At 38.8% G+C, this 18,489-nt stretch overlaps 1 pseudogene; it reads right to left on the minus strand.

Annotated features, from left to right (window-relative positions):
* Positions 1-3,149: 3,149 nt before the first annotated feature.
* Positions 3,150-3,721, minus strand: LOC114688212 (annotated as a pseudogene).
* Between the last annotated feature and the right edge of the window lie 14,768 nt (positions 3,722-18,489).

Below are 18,489 nucleotides of genomic sequence, written 5' to 3' on the forward strand. Positions count from 1 at the left end.
AGGAGGAAGGAGAGTGTTGAAAGGGGAAACAGATGAAGTAGGAAGGGAGAGGGAGAATAGAGTGAACATATAGAAAGCTTGACTTTACTGGGTTACTACGTCAGTGGTGTATTGTAGTTCTAGCTCTGATCTGAAGGAGGCTGATTAAACAGTTGCCCCAGGATAAAATCCCAAACATGTTGACTAATAGATTTAATGTAGACATGAAGGACATGTGAGCTTGGAGAACAATAAGGTGATGTGGCCACAGAGAAGTGAGAGCTACAGAGTCTGGATGATTTAATGGGTAAAGTCTCCCTTAAAACATCTCTGGAGCCTCAACATTCACATCCTAAATTTGACTCATTGACCCTGATGTTACAATTCTTTCTGACACTCCAGCCTCTGTTCTCCCTGGATCCTAAGACTGATACTGTGCCATGGAGTCTTGGGCCAAGGGAAGGATAAGGATAATTGTTTGCATATTCACTCTTAATTTTCCAAACTAAGGAGCTAGATGTGACATCCAGATGACCCAGCCTGGTGTGTGAAGATGTTGCAAGTTATTACTGTCAAAAAAGCTATGATATCCTCCCACAGTGATTCAACTTATAGCATAAACCCCTTAGGCAAGAAGAGTAAGGCTGAATGCTCCAGATCTTCCTACCTGCTGAGAACATCTCTCCTATGTAGCCAGGATTTTAAAATCACTGGGAAGTTTTGGTGGGAGGTCAACAGGAGACTGATGTTTCCCTAAATTTTCATAGCTAAACTTCAGCCACAATGAGCATATATAATAATATTTCTTGTGGTTCTTTAAGAGAGAAGGTTTTATAACTGAAGCATCTAGATGAACATGATGTGTGATATATACATGAAAGCAAAACAATATATATATATATATGTATATATATATGTATATATATATATATATATACACATACATATTCACACACATACACACACACACATAGTGATCATTTCAAAACATGCAATGGGAGTCTGAGTAATACTTAATGAAATTACTAGCAAACTCTTAGTACCTTGAACATTTCTACTTGAAACATTGGATTCTCTGGTGCTATTCTGCACTCAGACCTCCCTGCCTTGAAGGTACAGGCCTCCACCTATGCTGTCAGGAGACCAACTCAGGTACCTTAGTAATGGTTCCTATGTATTAGCAATAAAATTCCAACTGTGATTACTGTCATGGAATTATAAGAATCTTGATGCTTGAGGGCATATTTATATCTTGCATGTACATTCTTTGAGGTACCTTCACACGTTTTAGATAAATAAAGAGAGAAACTTGGTAGCATGACAGAGCAGATTGAAATTGACCATTTTTATTAACTATACAGGAGTCTTTTGGGAAGTTAATGAATGGATTGATTGTTGAAAAATGAGGATATAGTTCTATTTTCTTCTAATAGTAGAATGCCTCTCTATGATCCATGTTGTAGCAATGCATTAATTATTTTATTCAGAATTAAAGTGAACTGCATGACAGATACAATGCAGTAGACCAGAAGTCCCTGCATGAAATTTCCTCCATAGATAATTCTAGGAACTTCTGTTCATCATCCACAAGGAGGAAGTGCTGGTTACTGAGGAGATCCAATGTGTATTATTTTCTGTTTTGATTGATATGATTTGTTGAATGCACATATCCTTTTCCCATGATGTATCTGATTGCAATCACATGCATTGTAGATCATACATATGTATAAAATAATAAACACAATGGCTTCTGTAAAGTGTTATTTTAATGACACTCTTTGCTGCACAAAGTCAGTAATTGGCTGAATTGTTTGACCACCCCTATGTAATTCTATCCCTCTGTGTGAAATTTGCCATGCTAGAGGCTGATGTGAAGTCATAAATTGGAATTTATTTGGTGATGTTGATCACTCAGCCTGATGATGTTTCTTTCTCAGTTAGCTCTCTTCCTCTCGATGCCTCCTACTTAAAATAGACATAAGCCCTTAGCTACTGCTCCAGGGCCATTTCTGTATTCCTGCAGCTGGCTGGCTGCTTCCAACCATGTCGGTCATGGGTCCACCTTCAGAATGGTAAGCCCCCAAATTAAATGCTTTCTTTCATTAATTGCATTGGTTGTAGTGTTTTGTCACAAAATTTAAAATAACTAAGACACTTGCCCTCCTAATAAGGAGTGAAATGAATAAACACTTATTTTGTGGAAAGCTTCCTCTTTTCTATGCACATATGACAGTTGACAAGATATCTTAGGACCCTATGATCAGGAAAAATGGACTCTAAATTCTAAAATTAATCTGCTCCCAGTATCAGTTTGTCAGAATACTAGTTCCTTAGGATTTTTAAATATTTATTAATTACTTAATTTATTTTATGTGTATTCATGTTTTGCCTGCATATGTATTTATGTGCCATATGAGTGCAATGACCTCAGATTCCAGAAAATAAGCTCAGCTATACTGGAAATGGAGTTATAGACAGTTGATATCAGTCATGTAAGTCCTGGAAAACAACCGGAGTCCTCTGGAAGACAAAAGAGTGCACTTAACTAGTACTCTGAACATAGTAGAGGATTCTATGAAGCCGTGGGTTGTAATGATCTTATTGCTTTGTTTGGAGTATGTACCCACAGGATTTTAATGTTATACTAAGATACTGATTTTATAATTTCAATTGGATAATGATTTTTTAATAACTAATTCTTGCTATACGTTGTTGCACCTGCTGTGTGTGACGGGGTTTTGTGTTTATATCTCTGCTGCATAAATGTCTGTTGTTGCCAAACCTGCAACACAGGAAAGTTAATATTTCATGCGAGTTACGAAAACCATTTCCATGATTTTAATGCTAAGTCGGGGGAAAGGACAGAGTACCAGGAAAGAAAAGTTTATCTGGTCTATATAAAATACTATAACATTGGCCGGGAGGTGGTGGCACACGCCTTTAATCCCAGCACTCGGGAGGCAGAGGCAAGTGGATCTCTGTGAGTTCGAGGCCAGCCTGGGCTACCAAGTGAGCTCCAGGAAAGGCGCAAATCTACATAGAAAAACCCTGTCTCAAAAAACCAAAAAAGAAAAAAAAAAAAACTATAACATTGACTTTAAATCTTGGCAGAGAGAAAACAGAAACACTCATAGCAGCTGCAGATACCAGAAGGATCTTTTGGGGGCAGCCTAAGCACTTCTCACTTCTGCTTCCCTGGGTGGTTTTTGTCATGACTTGAATCACTGTGGGAGGGGTACTGTCATACTGTTGACAGTAATAATCTGCCACATCTTCAGGCTGCAGGCTGCTGATCTTGAGAGAAAACTGTGTGCCAGATCCAGTGCCACTGAACCTTGATGGGACTCCATTTGCCAAGTTTTTTGCTTGATAGATCAGGAGCTTAGGAGGATTCCCAGGTTTCTGCTGATGCCATGCTAACCAACTACTAATGCTCTGACTTGCCAGGCATGTGATGGTGACACTTTCTCCCAGGGACACAGACAGGGAGGCTGGAGACTGTGTCATCTGGATGTCACATCTGGCACCTGAGATTAGAAAATCGAAAACAAGTTTCCACACAATTAGTACTGTTAAAACAAGACTTTCCTGGAGACCTTGCAGCACTGACCATAGTCAGCTGAATAAATTTCCAATGCTGATATCCTTACCTGTAAGCCAGAGCATCAGCAACCCCAGGAGCTGAGTGGGGACCCTCATGTCAGTGCTGTGACCTCTCTGAGGCTGACTCTAGCACATGGTGTGACCTGACTATGAAGAAGTCCTCAGGGTAGTGGGCTGTGCTCTGGACACATGCAAATCAGCAGTCTAGGCAAAGCCACAGGACTGGTCAAGTGACTCAATACAGGCCTGTGAGCTTTGTGCATCTCAGATCAGAGACACAATACAGGTTTATCTGTGGGAATGTTCTCTTTGGAGAACAAAGAACACCACTAGTCTATGGGTTGCACCTTATTTTTATTTCTGTCATATTAAATAGAATTATCTTGTTATGTTTTCTGCTGTATCAGAGCTTGTCAGATAAGATACAGAACTAGAAAGTGCAGAAATGCTTACAGATCCTTTCTTAGGTAGGTGCAGATGTTATTGAGGTTATGCATCTTCTCTCTCTTTTTTTCACTATTTATTTGTTAGACTGTACTTTGATTACAATATTTCTATCTATTTCTCCCAGAAAACCCGCCCAAATTTCAACCCTCCTCTTCTTCAAAGTCCTGGGCTTAATTTTTTTTCATTTTTTTAAAATTTATTTTACAACACCATTCAGTTCAACATAATAGCCACAGATTCCCCTGTTTTCCCCTCTCGCCCCCTTCCACCTCCCCCAGTCCACCCCCCATTCCCACCTCCTCCAGATCTAGGTCTCCCCCCAGGACCGGGGTCAACCAGGTAGACTCAGTCCAGGCAGGTCCATTCCCCGCCTCCCAGACCGAGCCAAGTGTCCCTGCATAAGTCCCAGGATTCAAACAGCCAACTCATGCAACAAGCCCAGGACCCGGCACCAATGCACAGCTGCCTCCCAAACAGATCAAGCCAAATGACTGTCTCATGCATTCAGGGGGCCTGATCCAGTTGGGGGCCCCTCAGCCTTTGGTTCATAGATCCTGTGCTTCCATTCATTTGGTTATTTGTCCCTGTGCTTTATCCAACTTTGGCTTCAACAATTCTCGCTCATATAAAGCCTCTTCTTTCTCACTAATTAGACTCCCAGTGCTCGACCAGCGGCTCAGCCATGGATGTCTGCATCCAGATTCCTCAGTCTTTGGATGGGGTTTATGGCACAACTATCAGGGTGTCTGGCCATCTCATCACCAGAGTAGGTCAATTCCTGCAGTCTCTCGACCATTGCCAGCAGTCTTTTGCGGGGGTATCGTTGTAGATCTCCTTGGGCCTCCCTAGCTCTCTGCTTCCTCCCATTCTCATGCGGTCCTCATTTACCATGGTCTCCTATTCCTTGAACTCCCTCTCTTTTCTTGAACCAGCTAGGATCTCCCACTCTCTTTTCCTCAACCGTTGCTCTTCATTGTTCCCGCTCATGACCAGGCTGTTCATGTAGATCTCATCCATTTCTCCGTGTCTTTCTTGGGGTCCCGTTTTTCAGGTAGCCTCACTGGTGATGTGAGTAGCAGTCCACTCATCCTTGTTCCACATCTAGCATCCTCCTATGAGTGAGTACATACCATATTTGTCTTTCTGAGTCTGTGTTACCTCACTCAGGATGATTTTTTTTCTAGATCCATCCATTTGCCTACAAACTGCATGATGTCATTGTTTTTCTCTGCTGAGTAGTATTCCATTGTGTATATGTGCCACAATTTATTTATCCATTCTTCAGCTGAAGGGTATCTCGGTTGTTTCCAGGTTTTGGCTATTACAAACAATGCTGATATGAACATAGCTGAGCAAGTGCTCTTGTGGTATGATTGAGCATTTCTTGGGTATATGCCCAGGAGTGGTATAGCTGGATCTTGGGGGAGATTGATTTCCATTTTTCTAAGAAAGCGCCATATTGATTTCCAAAGTGGTTGTACAAGCTAGCATTCCCACCAGCAGTGGAGGAGAGTTCCTCTAGCTCCACAACCTCTCCAGCATAAAGTGTCTTCAGTGTTTATGATCTTAGCCACTCTGACAGGCATAAGGTGGTATCTCAGAGTTGTTTTGATTTGCATTTCCCTGATGATCAGGGATGTTGAGCAATTCCTGAAATGTCTTTCAGCCATTTGGGTTTCCTCTGTTGAGAATTCTCTGTTTAGTTCTAAAGCCCATTTCTCAATTGGACTGTTGGTCGTTTTGATGTCTAATTTCTTGAGTTCCTTATATATTCTGGATATCAGTCCTCTGTCACATGTGGGGTTGGTGAAGATCTTTTCCCATTCTGTAGGGTGTAGCTTTGCCTTGTTGACCGTATCCTTTGCTCTACAAAAGCTTCTCAGTTTCAAGAGGTCCCATTGATTGATTGTTTGTCTCAGTGTCTGAGCTACTGGTGTTATATTTAGGAAGTGATCTCCTATTCCAATGCGTTCAAGACTACTTCCTACTTCTCTTCTAGCAGGTTCAGAGTAGCTGGATTTATGTTGAGGTCTTTGATCCACTTGGACTTAAGTTTTGTGCATGGTGACAGATATGGATCTATTTGCAGCCTTCTACACGTTGATATCCAGTTATGCCAGCACCATTTGTTGAAGATGCTTTCTTTTTTCCATTGTACACTTTTGGCCTCTTTGTCAAAATTATATGTTCATAGGTGTGTGGGTTAATGTCAGGGTCTTCAAGTCGATTCCTTTGATCCACTTGTTGGATTTTATGCCAATACCAAGCTGTTTTTATTACTGTAGCTCTATAGTAGAGCTTGAAGTCAGGGATTGTGATGCCTCCAGAGGTTGTTTTATTGTACAGGTTTCTTTTATTTATTTATTTATTTATTTATTTATTTATTTATTTATTTATTTTTACTTATAAACTGTATGGCCGTGGCAGGCTTCTTGCTAACTGTTCTTATATCTTAAATTAACCCATTTCTATAAATCTATACCTTGCCACATGGCTGGTGGCCTACAGGCGTCTTTACATGCTGCTTGTCCTGGCGGTGGCTTAAACTCACAAATGTAAGATATATAGAACATCCTCTTTAATATTGTAACTGCAATTCTTGCTCAATAATAGTTTTGTTATATGTAATTTTACCATGTTAAAGTTAAAACCTTCCTTTTTTGGACAGGTTTCTTTTAGCTATCCTGGGTTTTTTGTTTTTCCATATGAAGTTGAGTATTATTCTTTCCAGGTCTGTGAAGAATTGTGTTGGTATTTTGATGCGGATTGCATTGAATCTGTAAATTGCTTTTGGTAAGATTGCTATTTTTACTGTGTTAACCCTGCCTATCCATGAGCATGGGAGATCTTTCCATTTTCTGATATCTTCTTCAATTTCTTTTTTCAGGGACTTAAAGTTCTTGTCATATAGGTCCTTCATTTGCTTGGAGTGTGTTACCCCAAGGTATTTTATGTCATTTTTGGCTATTGTAAAGGGTGATGTATCTCTAATTGCCTTCTCAGCTTCTTTTTGAGTTGATCTTGTATCCTGCTATGTTGCTGAAGGTGTTTATAAGCTTTATCAATTCCTGGGTGGAATCTTTGGAGTCACTCAAGTATACTATCATGTCATCTGCAAATAGGGAAAGCTTGACTTCTTCCTTTCCAATTTGTATCCCCTTAATCTCCTTATGTTGTCTTATTGCTCTGGCTAGAACTTCAAGTACTATATTGAATAAGTATGGGGAGAGTTGACAGCCTTGCCTCGTTCCCGATTTTAGTGGAATTGCTTTGAGTTTCTCTCCATTTAATTTGATGTTGGCTGTTGGTTTGCTATATATTGCCTTTATTATGTTTAGGTATGTTCCCTGTATTCCTGATTGCTCCAAGACTTTTATCATGAAGGGGTGTTGGATTTTGTCAAATGCTTTTCTGCATCTAGTGAGATGATCATGTGGTTTTTTTCTTTGAGTTTGTTTATATGGTGTATTACATTGATGGACTTTCATATGTTGAAGCACCCTTGCATCCCTGGGTTGAAACCTACTTGATCATGGTGGATAATTGTCTGATGTGTTCTTGGAGTCTGTTTGCCAGTATTTTATTGAGTATTTTTGCATCGATGTTCATGACGGAGATTGGTCTGTAGTTCTCTTTCTTTGTTGCATCCTTGTTTGGTTTAGGAATCAGGGTAATTGTAGCCTCATAGAAGGAGTTTGGTAATGTTCCATCTGTTTCTATTATGTGGAACATTTTAGAGAGTATTGGTATTAACTCTTCTTTGTAGATCTGGTAGAATTCCGGGCTGAAACCATCTGGTCCTGGGCTTTTTTTGGTTGGGAGACTTTTAATACTGTTTCTATTTCCTTAGGGGTTATTGGACTACTTAAATACTTTATCTGGTCTTGATTTAACTTAGGTATGTGGTAGCTATCCAGAAAAATGTTCATTTCTTTTAGGTTTTCCAGTTTTGTGGAGTAGAGGTTTTTGAAATATGACCTGATAATTCTCTGGATTTCCTCAATGTCTGTTGTTATGTCCCCCTTTTCATTTCTGATTTTGTTTATTTGGATTCTTTCTCTCTGTCTTTCGGTTAGTTTGGATAAGGGCTTGTCTATCTTGTTGATTTTCTCAAAGAACCAACTCTTTGTTTCATTAATTTTTGTATTATTCTCTTAGTTTCTAATTTATTAATTTCACATCTCACTTTCATAATTTCCTGGCGTTTATTCTTCCTGGGAGACTTTGCTTCTTCTTGTTCTAGAGCTTTCACGTGTGCTGTTAAGTCACTAGTGTGGGATTTCTCCAACTTCTTTATGTGGGCATTTAGTGCTATGAATTTCCCTCTTAGCACTGCTTTCATAGTGTCCCATAAGTTTGGGTATGTGTTGTCTTCATTTTCATTGATCTCTAGGAAGTCATTAATTTCTTTCTTTATTTCTTCCTTAACCCATTGGTGATTCAGTTGAGCATTATTCAGTTTCCATGAGATTGTAGGTTTTCTGTAGTTTTTGTTGTTGTTGAAATCTAACTTTAAACCATGGTGGTCTGATAGAACACACGAGGTTATTCTAATTGTTTTGTATCTGTTGAGATTTGCTTTGTGGCCAAGTATGTGGTCGATTTTAGAGAAAGTTCCATTGGGTGCTGATATGAAGGTATATTCTTTATTGTTAGGATGAAATGTTCTGTAGATATCTATTAGGTCCAATTGGGTCATGACATCAGTTAAGTCCTTTATTTGTCTGTTAAGTTTCGATTTGGGAGATCTGTCCAGTGGTGAAAGTGCGGTGTTGAGATCTCCCACTATTAATGTGTGGGGTTTTATATGTGGTTTAAGCTTTAGTAATGTTTCTTTTACATATGTGGGTGCCCTTGTGTTTGGGGCATAAATGTTCAGAATTGAAACTTCATCTTGGTGGATCTTTCCTGTGATGAGGATGTAATATCCTTCTTGATCTCTTTTGATTGATTTTAGTTTGAAGTCTATTTTGTTGGATATCAGGATGGCTACCCCTGCTTGTTTCTTAAGACCATTTGATTGGAAAGTCTTTTTCCAGCCTTTTATTCTTAGGTAGTGTTTGCCTTTCAACTTGAGATGTGTTTCTTGTATGCAGCAGAAAGATGGGTCCTGCTTTCGTATCTATTCTGTAAGTCTATGTCTTTTTATAGGTGAATTAAGTCCGTTGATATTAAGGGATATTAATGACCAGTGATTGTTCATCCCTGTTATTTTTGGTGGTAGTGTGTGTGTACTTCCCTTCTTTGGGGTTAACTGTTGTGGCTTTATCTATTGCCTGTGTTTTTGAGTGTGTATCTGACTTCCTTCGGTTGGAATTTTCCTTCTAGTGCTTTCTGTAGGGCTGGGTTTGTGGACTGGTATTGTGTAAATCTGGCTTTGTCTTCAAATGTCTTGTTCCTTCTGTCTATGATGATTGAAAGTTTTGCTGGGTATATTAGTCTGGGCTGACATCCATGGTCTCTTAGTGTCTGCATTACATCTGACCAGGTCCTTCTGGCTTTCAAAGTCTCCATTGAGAAGTCGGGTGTTATTTTCTAATGGGTTTACCTTTATAGGTCACTTGGCCTTTTTCCTTTTCTGCTCTTAATATTCTTTCTTTATTCTGTACATTTAGTTGTTTAATTATTATGTTTCGAGGGGACTTTTTTTGGGGGTCTAGTCTGTTTGGTGTTCTGTAGGCTTATTGTATCTTCATAGGCATTTCCTTCTTTAAGTTGGGAAAGTTTTCTTCTATAATTTTTTTGAATATATTTTCTGTGCCTTTGAGTTGGTATTCTTCACCTTCTTCTATCCCTATAATTCGTAGGTTTGGTCTTTTCATGGTGTCCCAAATTTCTTGGACATTTTGGTTCATGACTTTGTTGGCTTTAGTGTTTCCTTCGACTGATGAAACTATTTCTTCTACTGTATCTTCAATGCCAGAAATCTTCTCTTCCATCTCTGCATTCTGTTGGTTATACTTGCATCCGAAGTTCCCAATCTTTTATTCAGGTTTTCTGTTTCCAGCATTCCCTCTGTTTGTGTCTTCTTTATTTTTTTCAATTTCCCTTTTCAGTTCTTGTACTGTTTCCTTTGTTTGTTTCATTGCTTTTTCATGATTATCTTTCAGTGCTTTATTGTTTTCTTCCAGGACTTTATTGTTTTCTTGGAGGGCTTTATTGTTTTCTTCTAATTTGTTTGCCCTTTCCTCTAGCTGTTTACAGCATGCTTCCAATTTTCTTGTCTTTTCCTCTACACAAGCCACTACTTTCTTCATGAAGTTACTCATAAGGCTACTTTCTTCTGCTTCTTCCAATTTTTGGTATTCAGGTCTAGATGTTGGAGGTGATGCTGTATTGCTCTTCATTTTGTTGTATGTACTTCTGCCTTGATGTCTGCCCATCTCCTTGTGGTTCCTTCTTGGTCTTATCAGTGTACTTGTTTCATAAAGAGCTGACAGGTTCAGGTAGACTCTCTCTCTTGTCCAAAAGGGAGTTCTCTTGTCCAACTCTGGTCCAGAGGGGAAGTTGGGGGCAGGATGGGAGCTCTGGTCCAGAAGGGAAGTTGGGGGCAGGATCAATTTTTTTCATTTTTATTGCATGAATATATATGTATTTATAGATACATATATATTCATAAAATTAAACTTTCTTGTTAATGTTTATGTTAGAGCTGACCATTTGACAGTGAACAATATTTGCACAGAACCTACATGCTGATTAAACCTTCCTTTATGAAACAGAAGAAAGCATGTACTGATTTTGTAGCAGCTGTCACGAATGCACCAATCTGTCTCATGCTACTTTTAGGAGGACCTGGAGCCTCTGATCCTTCTGAGCCAGGGTTGTTATGAACAGGATTGAGATTCTGGGACAAGCTTTTCAGGGTTCCATAGTTTCAAAGAGTGTGTCAATGAAATGTTCTTGGGTCAGTCTCACAGAAGGGGTCAAAGGCCTGGATACATTTGTGAATGCAAAGTGAATCAAGAACCTGGAAACCTCTTTAATTCAGTGTTACCAGGTTGTCAGCACTAAGGCGGGTGAACTTGTCTATAAAGTGTATTATTGCCCTCTGCTGGAGAGATGAGAAATAGGCCAACTCAGAGCCTAGAGCATGAACACATAAACATGAACCCCACTTCTTGCTATCAAGAAATGTGGAAATATTAATAAGGCATTAAACATGGTTTTGAATATGTACAAAGTATGTGTGCAAGCTTATTATTCTACTCTTATTCACAGATATTATTTATTATATTGGGTCAAGTAAAATAATGGTGATTAGTAATGTCATAATTCAAAAGTTCATTTGACATACCTAGTCTACCAAATATGCCCAGAAACATACAGTGGTATAAAGTGGGACAAATCACTTAATATAAAGCCATTTAGTAACACACTGTTGAACATCCAATCTAGTCCATTCTATACAGTACACTGTAAATGTGTTGTTGCTTTGAGTTCCAGATTGCTGTCATTGCTTAGCAGCAAGGATAGAAATTTATAGTTGGAGATAAGGTTTCTATTGAGCATTCAGGCTTTGTGTAGATTACAAAGAGAATTTCAGTAGAACAACTGAAAGTAGTCACAAAGAAAATTGAGAATGGCATATATGTGTTTGGAAAATAATGTGTGCCACCAAAATACAAAACTTAAAATTTTGCTCAAACATTGTCCTATTTATTACTATAGGGCATGTGACTAGTTATGAACAAATGAGTAACTGTTACAAAAACCAATGTAAACAAATAACAATTGTTTTAATTTCTGCAAATACATAGGGAACTTGAGATTTGTTTTTTGGTGAACTTCACTAAAATTCCAATGGAATGAATGCAGAGAAAATATAGCATTCAAATAAAAATGTAAGATTTAAGTAAATTAGCAAAAAATAACACAAGTTTTAATTATTTCTATGGTTAAATATGTCAGAGTATATGAGACTCTGCTTAGCTTTCTGTTTTCCCTGTTTTCCTAGTCCTGTCCCCTCTGCTGGGTTTCTGCTTTGTAACTACATAGAGGTGGAAAATGACCTGAAGTGTGAGCTGACTAAAAACAGACATTCACACTTGTAACTTGATACTACCAACAATATAACAAGTGAAGATCATTTCTTTTATCATATAACACATATGACATAAAGTCACTTCTTTTGCTAATATTTTATAAAAAAAAAAAAACATTTCAATGTAGTTTTTGCAAGTGTATTGAAATTTTACTTAGTAGGTAACATACCACATACAATAACTACTCACTTAATATTCCCCTCAAGACAGTCATTGAGAGCTTGAGAACTGAGTGAGATCTAGTGATAGTCGTATGTGCAGGATACGATCTGTTCATTACAGTGGAGGGGACTGAATTAATGGAAGAGCCAGATGGCTGGCAGCAGGAGGAGCACTGTGAGGAGCTGTCCTCTAGTCACGACATGGCAGCCCCACTTAGGGACTCATAACAGCTGTGATGCAAGGATGCCACCTGGCACAGATTCACATGATTAAACTAAAGCTTGCACAGCAGAGCACATGTTTCAAGAGGAAAAGGAGAAGACCCATAATAAGGCAAAAGGCATGGAAGAAACTTTAAGTGAATGAAATGGATTACTTATAAATGATGGACTAGGAACATCAGATTCTGTCCCTTCCTTAGAAACCACCCTGCCTAGGACTTAGCTTTGTATTTCAGCTTCACATTAAAGACATGTGTGAACTGCAGCCAGAAGGAACCTGACACAGTCTCAGGAATATTAAATGGTACAAAATATAATGGATTTGCAAACTCATTTGTAGATTGTAAGATTTTGCATGTGGAAAAGGAAATATCTTGAACCTGGAGAGATCAAAATGGCTAGTTGCACTTACAAACCAGATATGCTATCCTTTAGCACCATAGAGAAACATGTTATCAGCAGTGAAATCTACACTGTACTGATAAGAATACGGATAATTGAAGACAGTGATCCTTTACAGGGTAAAGAGATGAACCACCTTTGCAGTTACTCAGTTCCTCCCCACCCCTGAAGATTTGCATGTGCTCAGAGCACAGCCTTCTACCCTAATGACTTTTTCAGTAAGCTGTTCTCAAGCTGTACAGGAGTTAAGTCCCAATCTAGATGCATTATGTGAATGAGGGTACATGCCCAATGTATAGGTCTGCTGAAGCTCTGGATCCCCAGCAAGGAGGACAATGTTGTGAATTTCCTGAAATAAGTGGTCAGTGATGCTTGATCTATAAGAACCATCCTGTCATATTATTAATCATGTGGATATTTGTTTTTAATCTCTTAATCTTAGGTGTCACATAGATACCTAGTTGACTCAGTTTCTATCCTGCTTGTCTGCACCTCTGGGAGATGGAGTCATCATCAATTGCTAGGTAAGTCAAGGGATTAGAAATACATTATACTGGTACCTTCAGAAACAAGGGGATACTCCTAAGGTCCCATCACATTCAATTTGCAATCAGGAGTTCCATCCAGGTTCAGCAGCAAAAGAACTGATATAAATGTTTCCCTTACCATCATCAGCCTGAAGTCTGAGGATGTAGTAGTTAATACTGGCAATACTCCTTACACAGTTGCTGTGGAACCATCCTTTTCTACACCATTAATATGCACACTATCATTGGTTAATAAAAAGCTGACAAGCCAATAGCTGGGCAGGAAGTTAGGTGGGAAAACCAAACCAAACTGCGAATGATGGGGGAAAGGAGGATGGAGTTAGAGGAGTCAAGAGCGATGCCAGCAAGGCACTGAACAAGCAGGACATGTAAAAATGGGGTAATAGATAGAAATAAGGGTTAATTTAAGGGTAAAAGTTAGCTAATAACAAACCTGAGCTATTGGCCAACATTTATAATTCAATTCAGCCTATGATTCAGATTTTTGGAACTGAGCAGTTAGTACTTGTAACATCCTTTTGCACACAGTGATACAATTCAACCACTCTAGGAAGCATAAACTGAGGCCTGGCTGACACAGTGGCTTCTCCTGCTCATGCCTCCCCTTGCTGACAGCATTTCGTAGATACAGGTACACTTTGAAGGTCACTGGGAAGTTTAAGGAAAGAACGCTGACTTTTCCCTCAAGTCCACTTCCTCAGTGCCAGTTGTGCAGACATTGCCATTTTCTGCGATACCTTTAAGAAGAACACTAATACATATTAGGTACCCAAATCTCAGAATCAGGTGTGATGTATAACGGAAAAATATACTAGTAAAAATATTCATATAAGGGTTGTTTTATGCTGGAAATCAGTCTAGATGGCAGCTATCAGTTGAATACTGTGCCCTTATATTCATGAAAATGTATGCTTTTATATAATAGAAACATCCACATCTTCTCTAGAGTACTTACCTCTCTGTCTCTAGACTGAACATCACCCATGTGCATAAAAATAAAACTTAAAAATGAAATAAATAATATATTAAGTATTTAGCATTCCTTTGACAAGTAAATAATAAAATTACAAAATAAAATAGCCGTCTTGAGGCCTGATGAATAATAATGAAAAGTTGCAGAGACTAGGCCATGACTTCTCTGTAGACTGAGCTTCTCTACAGGTGGTTTGGGCCACTGATGGCTGTGCTATCCCCTCTGCAGGAGAATGCTGACAGAGCAAGTCTTTATGTAAATCCTTGTAATTCCTACACATTCCCTCTCAGTTCAACATTATTTGTAAAGTATAAACATAGAAAGCTTGTAATACATGTAACTGTGGGAGCAGGAGATGTAAGGGGAAAAAGGGCATGTTTCTTCAGTGGTTGATTACCCTGAGTATTAACCTTTGGCATCATGATCATATTCCCTGGAAGCTCTGAAAACACCTTAGATGAGAAAGGGGGCTTTGAAGATGTAAACTACAGACATTTACGGGGAGTGATTTCCCTACATTGATTGCAAGGGCCTCCAATGAAATAAAAAGGATTCTCATTATGAGATTAAACACAGATACAAGGGGATGAGGCTGAGTCAACACAGAGCACAGTGGTGCACTGATGTAGTCACAGACAACAAGAGCTTCAGTTCATGAAACCTAGAAGTCAATGGTAGAGTCTCCGCTAAAGCCTCTGGAAGGATCCACAACACCACACAGCCTGAAGATGACAGACTGAAGCTTATTCTAGAGTTCTGACATTTAAGATTGTGAGAGATTAGAGCTTCCTGTGTCAGACCACTATTTATTGGAAATTTCTACAATGTAACAACTAATGTTGGGAATCAGATGAAAGACAAATTCTCAGGTTAAAGCTGCTTTAATATTTGTTTTCAATTTTCTAATGCCAAATGTAAAGGAATAGAACAATTTTATATGATAGAAAGAGGGTTGCTAAGGAGAAGCTTCGGCCTAGGCCTCCTTGCCACAAATTGTGGCAGTGGGACCATGGAGGCAGCAGCTGCTGCTCCGAGTTGCTGGCTCCTTCTCATTATGTTGGTGACTTTGGTGATGCTGCTACTTGGAGCAAAGCATTTATTGCTGCTTGTACAGAGAAGAATTGCCAGGACCACTGTGTTACAAGAAAGCATTGGCAAATGTCAGTTTGGAAGAGTTTGACAAGACAAATGGTGAGGAGAAATTCCTGTAAAGATTTTTCTCTTCTAGGGAGGAACATTTATGGTTCTGAGAGACAGACATTTATCACACTGTGATTGCTCCAAACCACAAAGGAGGGAAGAAATCAGCAGGGAACCAAGACCACACCTAGTAGCAACTTTGAAATCTTCAAAAGGATGATGTGACTCCACAAAGTTGATTCCACATGGACTATGGTAAAGCCATTAAGATGATTAACACCACAGAAAGATTGGCTTTGGACTACAAACTGCTCAGGACAATTTCGAGATGGCTAGCTCAGATTATCCAGATTCACAGACAACTCAAGCAAGGACTTGGGACAAACCCTATATTTTCTCATTATACAGAGACTGAACAACAAATGATACAGCTACTTCTCCCAGGACTTGACAATTAACCCCAAAATTTTCTTTTCAGGATTCATCAGTCAAAGAAAACACTAAAGTCAACAAATTCATGAACCAAAATCTCCAAGAAATTTGGGACACCATGAAAAGACCAAACCTAACAAAATAATAGGGATAGAAGAAGGAGAAGAATACCAACTCAAAGGCACAGAAAATATATTCAACAAGATCATAGAAGAAAACTTTCCCAACTTAAAGAAGGAAATGCCTATGAAGATACAAGAAGCCTATACAACACGAAACAGACTAGACCCCCCCAAAAAAGTACCCTCGACACATATTAATTAAACAACTAAATGTACAGAATAAAGAAAGAATATTAAGAGAAGCATATGAAAAAGGCCAAGTAACCTATAAAGGCAAACCCATCAGAATAACACCTGATTTCTCAATGGAGATTTGAAAGCCAGAAGGACCTGGACAGATGTAATGCAGACACTAAGAGACCATGAATGTCAGCCCAGACTAATATACCCAGCAAAACTTTCAATTATCATAGATGAAATGAACAAGACATTCCAAGAAAAAGCCAGATTTAAACAATACTAACCCACAAACCCAGCCCTACAGAAAGCACTAGAAGGAAAATTCCAACCGAAAGAAGTCAGATACATCCTCAAAAACACAGGCAATAGATAAAGCCACAACAGTAAACCACAAAGAAGAGAAGCACACACACCACCACCACCAAAAATAACAGGGATGAACAATCACTGGTCAGTAATATCCCTTAATATCAATGGAATTAATTCACCTATAAAAAGACATAGGCTTACAGAATGGATACAAAAGCAGGACCCATCTTTCTGCTGCATACAAGAAACACATCTCAAATTCAAGGACAGACACTACCTAAGAATAAAAGGCTGGGAAAAGACATTCCAATCAAATGGTCTTAAGAAACAAGTGGGTGTAGCCATCTTGATATCCAACAAAATAGACTTCAAACTAAAATCCATCAAAAGAGATCAAGAATGGCATTACATCCTCAACTTTCATTTCTTTCTGTCCTAATAGTTCGTAATTGGCATTGAAAAAACTGCATGTGGAGTTAATTTCCACTGTGGCAAAAGTCAGCCACTAGACAACAAAGTATCCTCGAATCGACTGCTGACAAACAGGACAAAATGGATAGACAGGACAGGAAACACAGGACTACTGATTCTTGCCAAGATAAATGTGGTTGTGGCTTTAGCAACAGGCTTCCTCTAAGGCCAAGACAATATGACACCATCTGAGGCCAAGACAATATGGTACCAATGCTGAAGTGACCTTTACAATCCAGAAAATGGTACAATGACCCTTTCTTCAAAGGCAGCTGAACAGACAGTGGACTGATGGCTTTTGGTGTGCAGTGGAACAATAGCTGGAACAGTTATTCTTGAAAGAGTAACTAGGCTGAGAGAGTCTAACCTCTCAATGGTTGACTGGCATTTATTAAAAAAGATGAAGCCACCCACAAGCCAAGAAGAATGGACAGCTGAATTCCAAAAACAGCAACAATTTCCATAACTTACAATCCTGAATCATGACAGGACACTGGTGGATTTCAGGTGTTTCTGCGATATGGACTACTCTCACCCAATGTGATGTCGAACTACAGGCCTTGTGTACATCCTACTTCACAAATGAGTCTGTCAGATATGCCAAGCCTATAGGCTGAAGGTGATGCCCCAACATTGCGGAAAAACCTCAGGTGACTGAGCAGCTGGCTGTTTCTGTCAACTCACAATTTTTTTAGGAGTTGCTTGCATGCATTTCCTGATGCTTTTAGGTAATATTATTTCCTTCTTGGGTCTCTGAGGGTACTGAAGATTAGTTATAGATATAGTTATAGCTAAAAATTAGATAGTTATAGATAAGTGTTCTTTGTTAAGAATTTCAGAAAAGAAACTCACTAAAGAGGTGTAAGTGTATAAATTTGAAAGAAATTATAAGATGATTCTCTGTTAGTAATATGAATTTGGATAGAAAGTGAATCAGGTACATTTTGGACTTACCAAAATAGGATAGATAATGGAATATTTTCTCTGAGTCTGTCAAATGCAAATGGAAGACATTGTTTAGTTATTTATTCCTTGTATATATTGTATATAGTTATTGTACTTATTTATATAATTTTTCTAATATTTGTTATAACTTTCTTTTCCTTTATTATTAGAATAGAAAGGGGAACTATGGTGATATTTTATTTGTGCTGAAATGTGATTTTATTTGTATGTTAATAAAGTTGCCTGGAGATCAGAGTAAAAGCCAACCATTAAGGAGAAGTCTGGATGTGGTAGCACACGACCTTAATCTGATCACATGGCAGGCAGAGTTTCTGTGTGTTCAAGGACAAGCCAAGTGTGGTGACCCAAACCTTTAATCCCAGTAACAAACATAGAGACCTGGAGGTCTGTATAGACAGGCAGTGATGAGGAAATCATGTGGGTGGGTTTAGAGCCAATAAGAAGGCAATAAAAAGACAAGTCAGACAAGAAGAAAGTTTCTCTCTCAGG

The sequence above is a fragment of the Peromyscus leucopus genome, chromosome 3 (genome assembly GCF_004664715.2).
Source record: "Peromyscus leucopus breed LL Stock chromosome 3, UCI_PerLeu_2.1, whole genome shotgun sequence".
Taxonomy (NCBI): domain Eukaryota; kingdom Metazoa; phylum Chordata; class Mammalia; order Rodentia; family Cricetidae; genus Peromyscus; species Peromyscus leucopus.